We start from the raw sequence: 12,803 nt of genomic DNA on the forward strand, positions 1-12,803 counted from the left end.
GTCATCTGGATCTTCTGTTGTTGCAGGTCCATATGTAACAAAACTATTTGTTTTGTAGTTTTTTCTATGAAAGTGTCTATTTTAGTATCCATTTTATCCATCTTAGCAGTAAGTTGCTGGACTATACTTATCAGAGACTGAAGTTCTTTCTTGATGCTGGAGTCTTGAGAATTTGTCTTACTGGAACTCATTTCAGACTGATAAACTGACAGGAAAATTTCCAAAGTAATTTCTGACAGGAATATTATTAAGATTTCCTTTCTTTTTTAGATATAGTTCAAGAACTATATAAAACAAACATATTTAGAAAGAAAATTACTTCAAGAATTAATTTTTTAAGTAATTAATTCCTGTCAATGTAATGAAATTGGTGGAGCTGAAGAAATCTGCTGCTATCCTGTGTTCATCCTTGGCCACGCCCTGCCATGCAAAAGTTTTGATTTACCTGATTGTATTAATTATAATATATAATTGATTTATATCCCTTAAGTAAAAGGAATCTGAATAATTCCACATTAAAGATATATGAAACGAATGAAGATGTTGTTGCTAGAAAACAACTGTATATTTCAGTGTTTCATCTACAAATTCAGTGCCTGCTGCCATCAAAGAATAAAATTGCCTATGTTAAATTAAAAAAAATGGTAAGCTGGTATATTGCAATAGAAAATGAATGGCAAGCTGAAAAACAGGTTCATAGTTATTAGGCATCTCATCCAAAGGAGGACATCCTCAGGACTGCAGCATACAGTTGTACATGCTGTAGGAATAGAACCTCTAGCCTCTCCATTAAAATGCAAGTATTCTACTTGTGGTGCTACTAACATAGCTTTAAAACTTTATACCACAATAGAGATACTATTTGGTAAACAAAACAGTTGCACACTGTAAATAGACTTGGCATGAGCAGCAGTGAACTTAGCTTCCCTTAAAACTCACAGTTCCTTGAAAATGCACTTGAAAATAAATTCCACCTGCAAACTCTAACTTGGGCATTTCACTTTCTCTATCCCTCACAAACATACCATACCCCAAGGCCTCAACCTTAGTGCAAGAAATCTGGACAAAGCCTAAAATAAATAGGTACAGATTATAAATATGGCTCTCATAAACTTAGAAAATTGCAAGAGTAACAGGATTTGTGTTAGTATGCCTTTTTCTAAATGATATGACATCTAAAACTGAAATGTCTCATTATTTAGCAACTTCAATCCTTTTTAGGAGGAATATGGAGCAAAAATCTGGACATTCTGCAAAAACCTGGACAGCTGAGGGGTATGCTACCTCCCTCATACACACACACACACACACACACAGACACAAAATAATTCTGGCCAGACTTGAATTAGTTCTGGGAAGGTTGCACTGAATGGCACCGTGCTTGATCTGAAGTGGGTGAAATCCTGGTAGCCAGTGATAATAACTGAACTGCAGCTCAGCAATGTGGAGCATTAAAGCATTTTTAGCAGAGCATTGTTTCATCACTACCTATTGTGTTTGCACATAAGCTGTAGTTATTTCAAACATTTGCCTTTTTTGATTACTACAGAGTACATTTACCCACCAGAGCTATTGTGTTTTGACTTCAGTGTGGAGTTTACCTAGTTGTTGCAGGGCTTGGCTTTTAAGTAAGGTAGCAATTCTTATTTACCATATACCATTAAAGCCACCCAACTAAGTGTACTAACACACAGACACTGCTGTAAGACACTGGTCTCCAATAAAATGCAATGAGCTTCTGAAAATACTGTAATCCTGTCCTTTTATTACAAATACTGTCATATGCATTTCAATACCCAAGGCTTATACATTATCTAGTTATGTAAATATTCTCTGCATAGCAACAACGAAAAGACTTTCAATGCTGGTAATTCTTTAACAATATGCTTACTAAAGCTTACTTGCATCTTACAATCTCCGACAAGCTTACCTGATGTTCATTAAACCATGGTTACTTAAACAGAGCAACAGGACACTGGGACAGCATGCAGTTCCTCAATAATAAGAAGCATAACTCAACAGTATAAAAATCTGATAGAAAACCAGAACATTCTGCAAAATCAAGGACAGATAAAAAGCCACGGTCGTATTTGTGATGTACCTTGGATGGGGGTATGCTCTGCACACTTGCACTGCATAACTGCTCCTTGCCTTCCTTGGACACATCCAGAGCCACTACAATTGAGGGTGGGGTGCAATAAGTATGTCATAATTTGAAATGTCTCTGGCTGACAGTCTCATCATCACAAACATGGGGACAAAATGCTCCACACCGGAAGTATATCCCTCATTGGTGAGATCAGATCATAAACTAATCTCACTGGAAATCCACATCCCGCCCCCACCCCAAACAAAAAAGACCACAGTGAAGAACTTCTCTAAAGCAAACTTCACACTAGTCAAGACTGGTGTGGTATCCTTCAAGGCCCCCGAGCCAGTGGAAACCACAACCCAAGCTGCGGAAGCCCTTACAAATGCCTTCTATGAACACCTCCAGGACTGCATGGATCAGGCAATCCCTAATAAAACCAAGACTCTTTCCACCAAGGGCAAACGTCCAGTCTGGTGGACCCCAGCCATAAACAAACTTTACAATAAGAGGAGAAAGCTGTTACATGATAGAGCAAAATCCATAAAAGAGAAGACACCTTTGATCATTATTAGTAAAAAAATACGAGCACTCATAAAATCATCCAAGGCCAACTTTGAGAGAAAAATTGCCATAGATTCAAAAGACAATCACAAGGCCTTCTTCAGCTATGTTAGAAACCTGGGTGGAAACTCCCAGATATGCTCAGAATTAGTCCAAAATGATACAAAAATCACTGAAGCCACAGACATTGCCAACATACTGGCAGACAGGTTCAGTGCAAACTTCACCCCCCTCTCCCTCCCAAAAGGAGAGATAACTATCCCAGTGGAGTGCAGCCTCCCAGACATCTCAAATGCGCAGGTGAAAGCTGCTCTCTCTAAAGCTAAAAACACAGCATCAATGGGACCGGATGGTGTCCCCGGCTGTGTGCTACACGAACTCAATGAGGAACTAAACCCACACATAAGGCAGCTGTTTAATCTTAGCCATACCACAGGATACGTGCCCAAGGAGTGGCGTACGGCAACTGTGGTTCCACTCCACAAAGGCGGTGCCTCTACGGACCCTGGTAATTTCCGTCCCATAAGCTTAACAAGCCTGGTCTGCAAAGCTATGGAGAGGATCATAATGGAACTCATAAACAAAGACATAGGGGACTTGCAGACATTGGACCCGACCCAGTTTGGCTTTGTCAAGGGTGGATCATGCCTTTTGAACTTGGTCGACTTCTTCGAAACAGTCACCAAGGCCATTGATGAGGGAAAGGCAGTCCATATAGCCTACCTTGACCTTGCAAAAGCTTTCGACACAATACCCCACTCGGGTATTATAGAGAAACTTACCAGCTTAAATGTAAACCCATATGTCACAAGATGGGTTGCAAACTGGCTAAAGGACAGAGCCCACAGGGTTAGAGTAGCTGGCGCCATGTCAGACTCCAAGCCGGTCACAAGTGGTGTCCCACAGGGCTCAGTCCTTGGCCCCCTGTTGTTCGGCATCTACTTCTCAGAAGTACAGGCAAACATAGGAGGACTATGGCTGACAAAGTTTGCAGATGACTGCAAACTGGGAGCCATAGTGGGAAGTACATCGGACACAGATATCCATCAGAGGGGTCTCACGGAAACTGATAGCTGGTGCCAGAGCCATGGCCTGAAGTTAAATGCCAAAAAATGTATAGTCATACCCTTCGGGAAAAACAAGGTAACCCCAAGCTACCATATAGGTGGCAATCCACTAAGCACAGAAGAGGTTATCAGGGACCTGGGGACCCAGGTTGACAGTGGCCTTTCTTTTGACACTCACATTGCTAAAGTGGTTAGAAAAACCTTCTACATTGCCCACCTGATCATGAAGGGATTCACATCCAGATCAAGTGAGGTCATTGTTCCCCTGTACTCTTCACTTATCAGACCAATGATCGAGTACAATGCCCCATTCGGGATGTATCTCACCCGACACCTGCAGCAGTTGAAGAGACCCCAAAAGTTCCTCACCAAAAGGATAAAGGGACTCCAAAATCTGTCATATGCTGCCAGACTGAAGAAACTCCAGCTCTATTCAGTCACATACCGTCTGCTCAGAAGTGACCTGTGCCTGACATACAAGGCCATGTCCAACCCGGAATTAATGGACATGCTCCACCTCAAAAAATCCAAATCTACCAGATCCACTAGAGCAAGCGATTAAACCTTAGCACGGATATAAATAGGACATGCTGGAGGGATAGATTTGTCACCCAGAGACTCCCTATGTTGTGGAATAAAATCCTGGTCCATGTGAGGCAGAGCATCTCGCTGGCTCTGTTCAAGAGAAATCTTGACCGGTGGATGGGAGATCATAGGTTTACCTCGGGAATCATCTCTGTGTCACTGCTGGACAAAGAGACACAACAAACTAATGGGCACAGTATTTTTTAACATAAGGGGTGGCGTAAGCCACAAAACTCTGGGCTAGGCTTATAAATGCCTTAGGGCAGATAGCCTAGTATAAACCTATGAACCTATGAACCTATGGCTCTAACGCTCATACCTTTCAACTTCAGAGCAAGAAATCTGGACAAAGCCATACATAGAACTAGAAGTGGGACACAGACCCAAAAATAAGGCCAGTTTTTAAATATTGCTCTTATTAACTTAAATAGAACAGTAGTAGATCTTGCATTAGTACAAATTTTCTGAAGGGTATAAAATCTGAAACTCAAATGTAAATGTCTGCCATTATTTTCTAACTTCAAGCTTTAATGACTTGCCACTAATTTGCCAGAAAACCACAAGTTTATGAAAAACGGACCAAAATGTGATGCAAAAATACCTGTCAAAAAGGGACACCTTTTTAGTAGTAACATTGTTAACTTGAGCAGCTAACAAAATAAGAGCATCTACATGCATTTCTGAAATAAAAGTAAATTAATCTATAACTCTGATCATTAGTTATATACAATTATAAACCCTCCACATTTTCTTCCAAAATTGCCATTTTTGAGGAGGGATTATTAGGGGAGAGCAACATTGAGCCAAAATTGGGGACAATTGAGAGGTTTGGATATTCCTAATCTACAGTGATTTGCACGTACCTCTCAACCTCTTAATGCAGGAAATCTGGAAAAGGACAAATATATTGGGGGAACATACAAACACTACTAAAAATTGCTCTTGTATAAACTTAAGACAGTCTTGCATTAGCATGCATTTTTCTGAAGGTTATGACGTCTGAAACTATGTGTCATTTAGTGACTTTATTCCTAAATGATTTGCTAGAAAACCACAAATTTTATGAAAAACAAACCAAAAATAAGAAGCAAATATCTATTCATTCTGCAAAGATATGGACAACTGAGAGGTATAGTTCAATCGGGGCTGTCTGAGTTCGCTACCCCCCCTCACAAAATCATGGTCGAATGGAGCCTCCCCCTGCAGCCATTCCAATGTCCCATTCCTTGGTTATTTTGCCCTATTTACCATAAACACTGTAATGTGCATACTGCTTTACTTCTGCGATGATTTAGGATTTCATTTGAAAGTTTTATTTTGCATTTTACAGCACAAACCCTAATACATATCTGTTAAACAAAGCAATGCAGTCTTACAATGAAAATAGACTAACATTAAAACTTCTCTGCCCTTGAAACTCACATGCATTGAAACCCACATTCAAAGAAAATACATTTTGCCAGTGGCAGATAAATATTAACTCTGGGCTGTCTTCAAAATCATAGGCCCCTCGAACATAACATACACATGCTCTTTGATGCACCTTCCTGACTGTATTACACTATATTCCTTGTACAATACAGTACAGTTGTTAGAGGGCATTTTAAAATTATTATTTTGAACATTTTTCCAGTAAACAATGAAACAAAAGGCATTCACTACTGACAAAACTGCCCAATTCAGAATATTTCCATCATAAAAAGTCTACTTAACCTTCTATAATCCACCAGTATCAGTAAAAAATATGCACAATCTCTGAAGTAGTAAAATCCACATTAAAGAAATGTGTAACTAATAAAGAGGTTGCTGCTTTATATGTCATTATTTAATCTACAAATAAAGTGCCTGTTACCCTTGAAGAATAAATTGCCTTTGTTGCATGCAATAAAAAAATGATAAGCTAGTAATACTGCAATAGGGAATGGATAGCAAACTGATAACAGGTTCATAGTTACTAGGTATCTTTACCAAAAGGACTGCAGCATCCACCCCCTTTACAACACAGTACAGTATCAGCAATGCATCTACCTACTGTGGGAGTAGAACCCACAGCCTTCAGCATCAAAAGCAAGGACACTATCTGTTGTGCTATTAACAATGCAAGCAGACTAAACATAAGCAGCACTAAACTTTTGCTTCCCTGCAGCTCTCAGCTCCTAAAATCTACTCGACACTCAGCTGTATCTCTGAACTTTGCAGCACAAGAAATCTGGAAAAAGCCAAAATTTATTGGGGGGGGGGAGAAAAGGCCAAAAACCAGGGACACATTTTAAACATTGCTTGTATAATGTTGGAAAGTTGCTAGAATAAAATGCTGCGTTACCACCATACATTTCACTGCCACATCTTAAACCCAGGGGACCCTGTGCAAAACAGTCAGAGCAACATACCACTACACCAACTCAGCTGTTTTGTGAAAGAGGAAGACTGAAACTTAAATGGCTACCATTTAGTGAATTCAGTTCTCACCATAGCACAGCTGTCAACCTCTTAGCACAAAATACCTGAACAAAGCCAATAATGGGTGAATACAGCCCCCAAACATTCAGTGAATTCAGTTCTCACCATAGCTCTCAACCTCTTAGCAAAAAACACCCGGACAAAGCCAGTAATGGGGGAATATAGCCCCCAAACATATTCAGTGACTTCAGTTCTTACCGTAGCTCTCAACCTTAGCACAAAATTTGGATGAAGCCAATAAATACCTGAACAAAGCCAATACTGGGTGAATACAGCCCCCAAACATATTCAGTGAATTCAGTTCTTACCATAGCTCTCAACCTTAGCACAAAACCTGGATGAAGCCAATAATGGGGGGGGGGAATATAGTCCCAAAGACAAGGATACATTTCAAATATCCATCTTGTACACTTAAAAAATTGCTAGAATAAAAGCTTTTGTTACCATGCACTTCCTGAAGAATATGAAGTCTGATATTGAAATGAGTGCCCATTTTTTTTTAACATTTGTTAACCAGGAAAGTCTAACTTGGAAAATAAGCTAATTTTTAGCAGAGGCCCAGGGAGAAACACTCCAGACAGCCAAGAATCAAACGAGAGAACATGTAGCTGTCAGGCAACAAGAACACAAATACAGAAACCACAGATTTTATGAGGAACAGAAAAAGTATGAGGGAAAAGCCTGCAACATTTTTACAAATGGTGGTGGGTAGGGAATACAGGCTCTTGCCACTTGGGCCCAAGGTACAGGGTTCAAGCCTTATTCTCTACCCACCACCATGTAACTCCTAAGGCATTTTACACACACACACACACACACACACACCTTACTAAAGCTGCCTGTTTCAGCTCCACTAAAGCGTCCCATCTTCCATACACACACACACACCTACCTTACTAAAGCTGCCTGTTTCAGCTCCACTAAAGCATCCCATCTTCCGTACACACATACACCTACCTTACTAAAGCTGCCTGTTTAAGCTCCACTAAAGCGTCCCATCTTCCGTCCGTTTCGGTTCCCGCTCGCAAGGGTCCCATCTTCCGTCTGTTCCCGCTCGCTTGCAAGAGTCCCATCTTCAGTAAGGTCCAAAACTGTCCATTTCAGCTCCCGCGTGATGATGTCACAACTGTTCATTTTAGTTCCCGCTCGCAAACTTCGCGCGATGATGTCAGCACACCTGCGACTGGGCTTCTTAAAGAAGAATGCCTTTAAAAAAAAAAAAAAAAAAAACTTTTTTTTTTTTAAATCAAAAGATTACCTCAGCGGATTCCAGGGGGGTGCAAGTGCACCCCCCTGCACCTGCCTGCGGGCGCCCTTGGCCCCTCCCCTTTTTTTTTTATTTGGACCTCCTTTATGAGTCCCTGCGGTACACTTCTGGATAACCCCTTCTTTCAGAAATTTGTTTTAAATTATTGCATTCTTGCATGAATTCTATAGCCAAGGTGATCATCCGTGCTGCCCTAACCAGCTGACCTTTGACTATAGATTTCTTCTGGTATTGTGGATGCAGCTTGTGTAATGTAGAAATGAGTTTGAGTAGGTTTCCATTTGATGAATTTTAGATAAGTAGCGTCCACTTAAAATGTCCTTAGTTAATTCCACATCCAAATAAGCAATCTTTACCCTGTCAAAGTTGGATGTGAATTCCAGGAAGGTTGTGCTGGCATTCATCTCATCCACTATTTCCTTAGCCATAATTTCATCTTCATTTATGATCATAAATATGTCATCCAAAAATCGTGTATAATACATGATTTTATCTTTGATGCTACTTCTGGTAAACACAAAATGGTGCTCCCAGAAGGCCATAACTAGGTTGGCGAAACTACTGCCACATGGGGACCCCATAGATACTCCCCTTTTCTGTAAATAGTATGTACCATTAAACATGAAAAAAATATTCAACAAAATGATCTACAGTAGTTCTTCCACTAATGTAGTTTCATTTGCAGGGGTACCTCTTTCTACTAATACATCTACCACCCATTCAATTTCTAAATTGAGGGGGATGACAGTGTAAAGCTCTTTTACATCCAAAGTTAAAAAGTTGAGCTCTTCTCTACATTCCTGATTATTCTTGTCCCTTAAAAATGACCAGGAGTCTTTACAAATTTGGTGTTCCATTGGTGCATATTTTTTCAAAATACCATCAACCACCTTAGCAGAAGCATATGTGGCTGAATTTCTCCCATCAATTATGGGGCATAGGGGAGGGTTGGTAAGGTTCTTATGAATCTTTGGAGTGCCAGAGATGACAGATGTGATAGGTGTTGATGTTGTTAAATAGTTAAACATATCCAAATCTATTGACCACAAATAAATAAATCATTAATGTAACCTCTTACTTACCTGTATGTTACTTTAAGTGCATTTAAAGACACAATTACATAACTGTCCTGTTTCAGCATTTTCTCCATTCTACAGTTATATAATCATCCTTGGTCATAAATACTAGCCCCCCACCATTGTCTGGCTTCACGACTCTGATGTTGGCAAACCTCAAAGCACTTAGTTCCAGTACATTATCATTAGTCATATGCTTTTGAAATCCTCCATGAGCCTAAAAGGCATTTAATTTATTTTTAATATCAATTTCACATATTTTGTCAAATAGTGTTAGTGTGGGATGCAAGGTTGGGTTAAAAGTACTAGGAATCCTAGTTTCATTCAGATTATTCATTTTACAACCATGAAATAAAATCTGTAAATTTAACTTACGAATGTAATGTTTAAAGTCCATCAATACATTGCCTATATTTGCTTTCTGCGTTGGTATAAATGTCAATCCCCTTGCTAAAAGTTCCATTAAATTCGGTTCTATAGTCACAGTAGTAAAGTTAAATACATTAAAATCACCTTGCTGGTTAGATTGAATAACAGGGTGTCCAGCTCCTTTACTGTGGTTGTATTCCTCACAAAAAGTAACAGCTGCTTCACTGTGGTTATTTTCCTCACCAGAAATAACAGTCATGTGCTCATTTTCTTCAAACTGTACTTCACAGTTTGCTGCTATCTCTGTTTGATGTAGCAGATGTTTTTCTGTGATTTTGCCTTCCTTTTGGTGCCTACTCATTGTATTTGAGCATTGTTGTATGTAGAAACATGAAAACTTTGTTCCCCTGAAATTCCATTGATGTTTTTCCCTTGCAAATGCTCACTTCTTCTTTGCTGGCTTGTCCCTTTCTGTTCCGCTGGTTCAGTGAAATACCAGTGACATCACTAGTGGGCAGATCCGCCTCAGCCTCCTCATGCATATTAATATTAACAAAGCATTGTGGTTGGTTTACAGGGGCTTTGCTATTCTTGATGTGTAGTTTTGGGTGCGGGAAAGCCAGCCCATTGGTGTAGTCATCAATGTCTCTCTGTAGTTTCTTGATTTTTGTAGCTTTATGTTTTAAAATCAAGGCATCAATGGCCTCAAAAGTTCTATTATATTAAAATTTGTATCTATCAAAGTCAGTGTTGGTCTTAATCCTATCCTTCAGCATTAACAGTTCATTAAGCAGCTCAGGCATTTTCTTTTTTATAATTAGATACCATCATTTTCATTAAGCTATGTCCCTGTTGGCTAAAAAATGAAACCTTTTCTAAGTGAAATTGGGAGTTTGGTAAAACCCCCATTGGAACGGGACAATATCTTAACCCTTTAGCTACCTGTTCATGTTTCAGACATTTTTCTATGTACACTATTTCCAACTGAGTCTTTCTATATTTAAGCAAACTTATATCAAACTGCTTCAATACAGTCCTGATATCAGAGCCACTGACTGGTTGTCTCACCATATCATTAGGTTTATCCTGTTGTAGTCTAAGGGAAATATCTTGCTCCAACCATTCCCTTAGCTTTGGAACTCCTATGAGCCTCCGTGGCAGTTCACCTCCATGCAGGTTATAACTCAGTCTTTCATTTGGCTGTTAATCACAGTTAGCTCTATAGGGTAATTCAATGGAGGATCTTTGTCCCATGTGTAAACTAGGGAGTTCAGAAACAGAGGATGAACCCCCATTATATAAACTCACATTGGGTACAGTTTGCACATATTTTCTTCCATTAATCTCATTAGCTTACAGCCTGCCATTCAACTCATCCAACTTCCGTGATAAAGTATGTACAGTCCTTGTAAGGTTTGTTACAGATGTAGTAACATTGTTCTCATTCTGTGTTTGTGAGAACAAATTAGAGGTATTAAGTTCTCCTTCATTAGCCATGCCTTAACAAATTAACTGACCAGCAAAAAAAACAACAAATAAAGCACTAATAAAATAAATAAAGGGCCACAGCTCCAAAGGGAAACCAAAACTTTAATATGTGAGCACTTTTGTTCACTCAAATCAAATGAACTTCTTCAGACAAATTCAAACAGTAAAACCCCTCCTTGTATAGCCATGAAATCACATGACCAATAAAATGCATTGCATCACAAGTTAAAAACTGGTTGTTAAAAAGCATATACATATTAATAAAGATATTTATATATACTTTAAAAGAATTTTTAAGCACACAGTATAGCATTATTAATATATAAAAACTGTCAAAAAAGTACATCCATACAAACCTATAAGTACATAAAATATTGTCTTATAAGAATATTCCATACTGAAATGCATAAATTCATTCAGCGTAATTAACTTTTAAGCTTGAGTAAACACATAACAAAACACTGCTCATTAAGGCCTGGATAACAATGCGATTTAAAGTAAGTTGCCACCATAACTCTTGTCTTTCAAGCAAAAGGGATGTGTGCCCACCTCTAGGACTCTCCATCATCTGGTCGATTACTTTAAATTTAAACTAGTGTCCAGGGTTGTCCCTAATGTAGTTGGCCAAAGCATCTATTTCTCTGTTTCTATTTATACTATAAACGTATTCATAAATCCTTCCTTTTAACTTACAATCGGTTTTGCTGATATAAAACTCCAGACAGAGTTGACATCTTGGCAAATATACCACGCTTTTAGAGTTACAGTCATATCTAGCAGTGATCGAAAAATGCCTATTAGCAATTGTATAGTCCCTACCTTTAGCTATGTATCTGCAATAGGCACATTCTTCACATTTAACCATTCTTGGGTTCCTGTGATACAATTTATGCTCTTTCTCCAATATATTTTTTAATTTAGCTCCTTTTCTATACACAAGCCTTGGTAGGGCGCCCAATGTAGATCTAAGATCTGTGTCTTCCATAAGAACTTTTAGCAAGGGGAATGACATGTATACCAACACAGAAAGCACATATAGGCACTGTATTGATGGATTTTAAACTTTACATTCTTAAGTTAAATTTACAGCTTTTATGTCATGGTTGTAAAATGAAGAAAATGTGAATGAAACCTGGGTTCCTAGTACTTTTAACCAACCCTTGCATCCCACACTAGCAATATTCAAAAAGATATGAGAAATTGATTTTAGAAATAAATTAAAGAGCTCTTATGCTCATGGAGGATTGCAAAAGAATATGACTAATGAAAATGTACTGAAACTAAATCCTTTGAGAGTTGTCAATATCAGAGTCATAAGGCCAGACGGGGGGGGGGGGGGGGGGGTAGTATTTATGACCAAGGATGATTATAAATGTAGAATGAAGAAAATGCTGAAACAAGACAGTTATGAAATGGTATCTTTAAATTAACTTAATGTAGCATACAGGAAAATAAGAGGTTACATTAATGATTTAGTTATTTTGGTTAAATAGATTTGGATATGTTTAACTATTTGACAACATCAATAACAATCACACCTGTCATCTTTTGCACTCCAAAGATTCATAAGAACCTTACCAACCCTCCCCTATGCCACATAATTGATGGGAGAAATTCAGCCACATATGCTTATGCTAAGGTGGTTGATGATATTTAGAAAAAATATGTAGCAATGGATCACCAAATTTGTAAAGACTCCTGGTCATTTTTAAGGGACATGAATAATCAGGAATATAAAGAAGACCTCAACTTTTTAACCATGGATGTAAAAGATCTTTAAGCAGTCATCCCCCACAATTTATGAATTGAATGGGTGGTAGATGTGTTAGTAGAAAGAG

Source organism: Protopterus annectens, chromosome 6.part0 (genome assembly GCF_019279795.1).
Source record: "Protopterus annectens isolate FY-2018-M chromosome 6.part0, PAN1.0, whole genome shotgun sequence".
NCBI classification, from domain to species: domain Eukaryota; kingdom Metazoa; phylum Chordata; order Ceratodontiformes; family Protopteridae; genus Protopterus; species Protopterus annectens.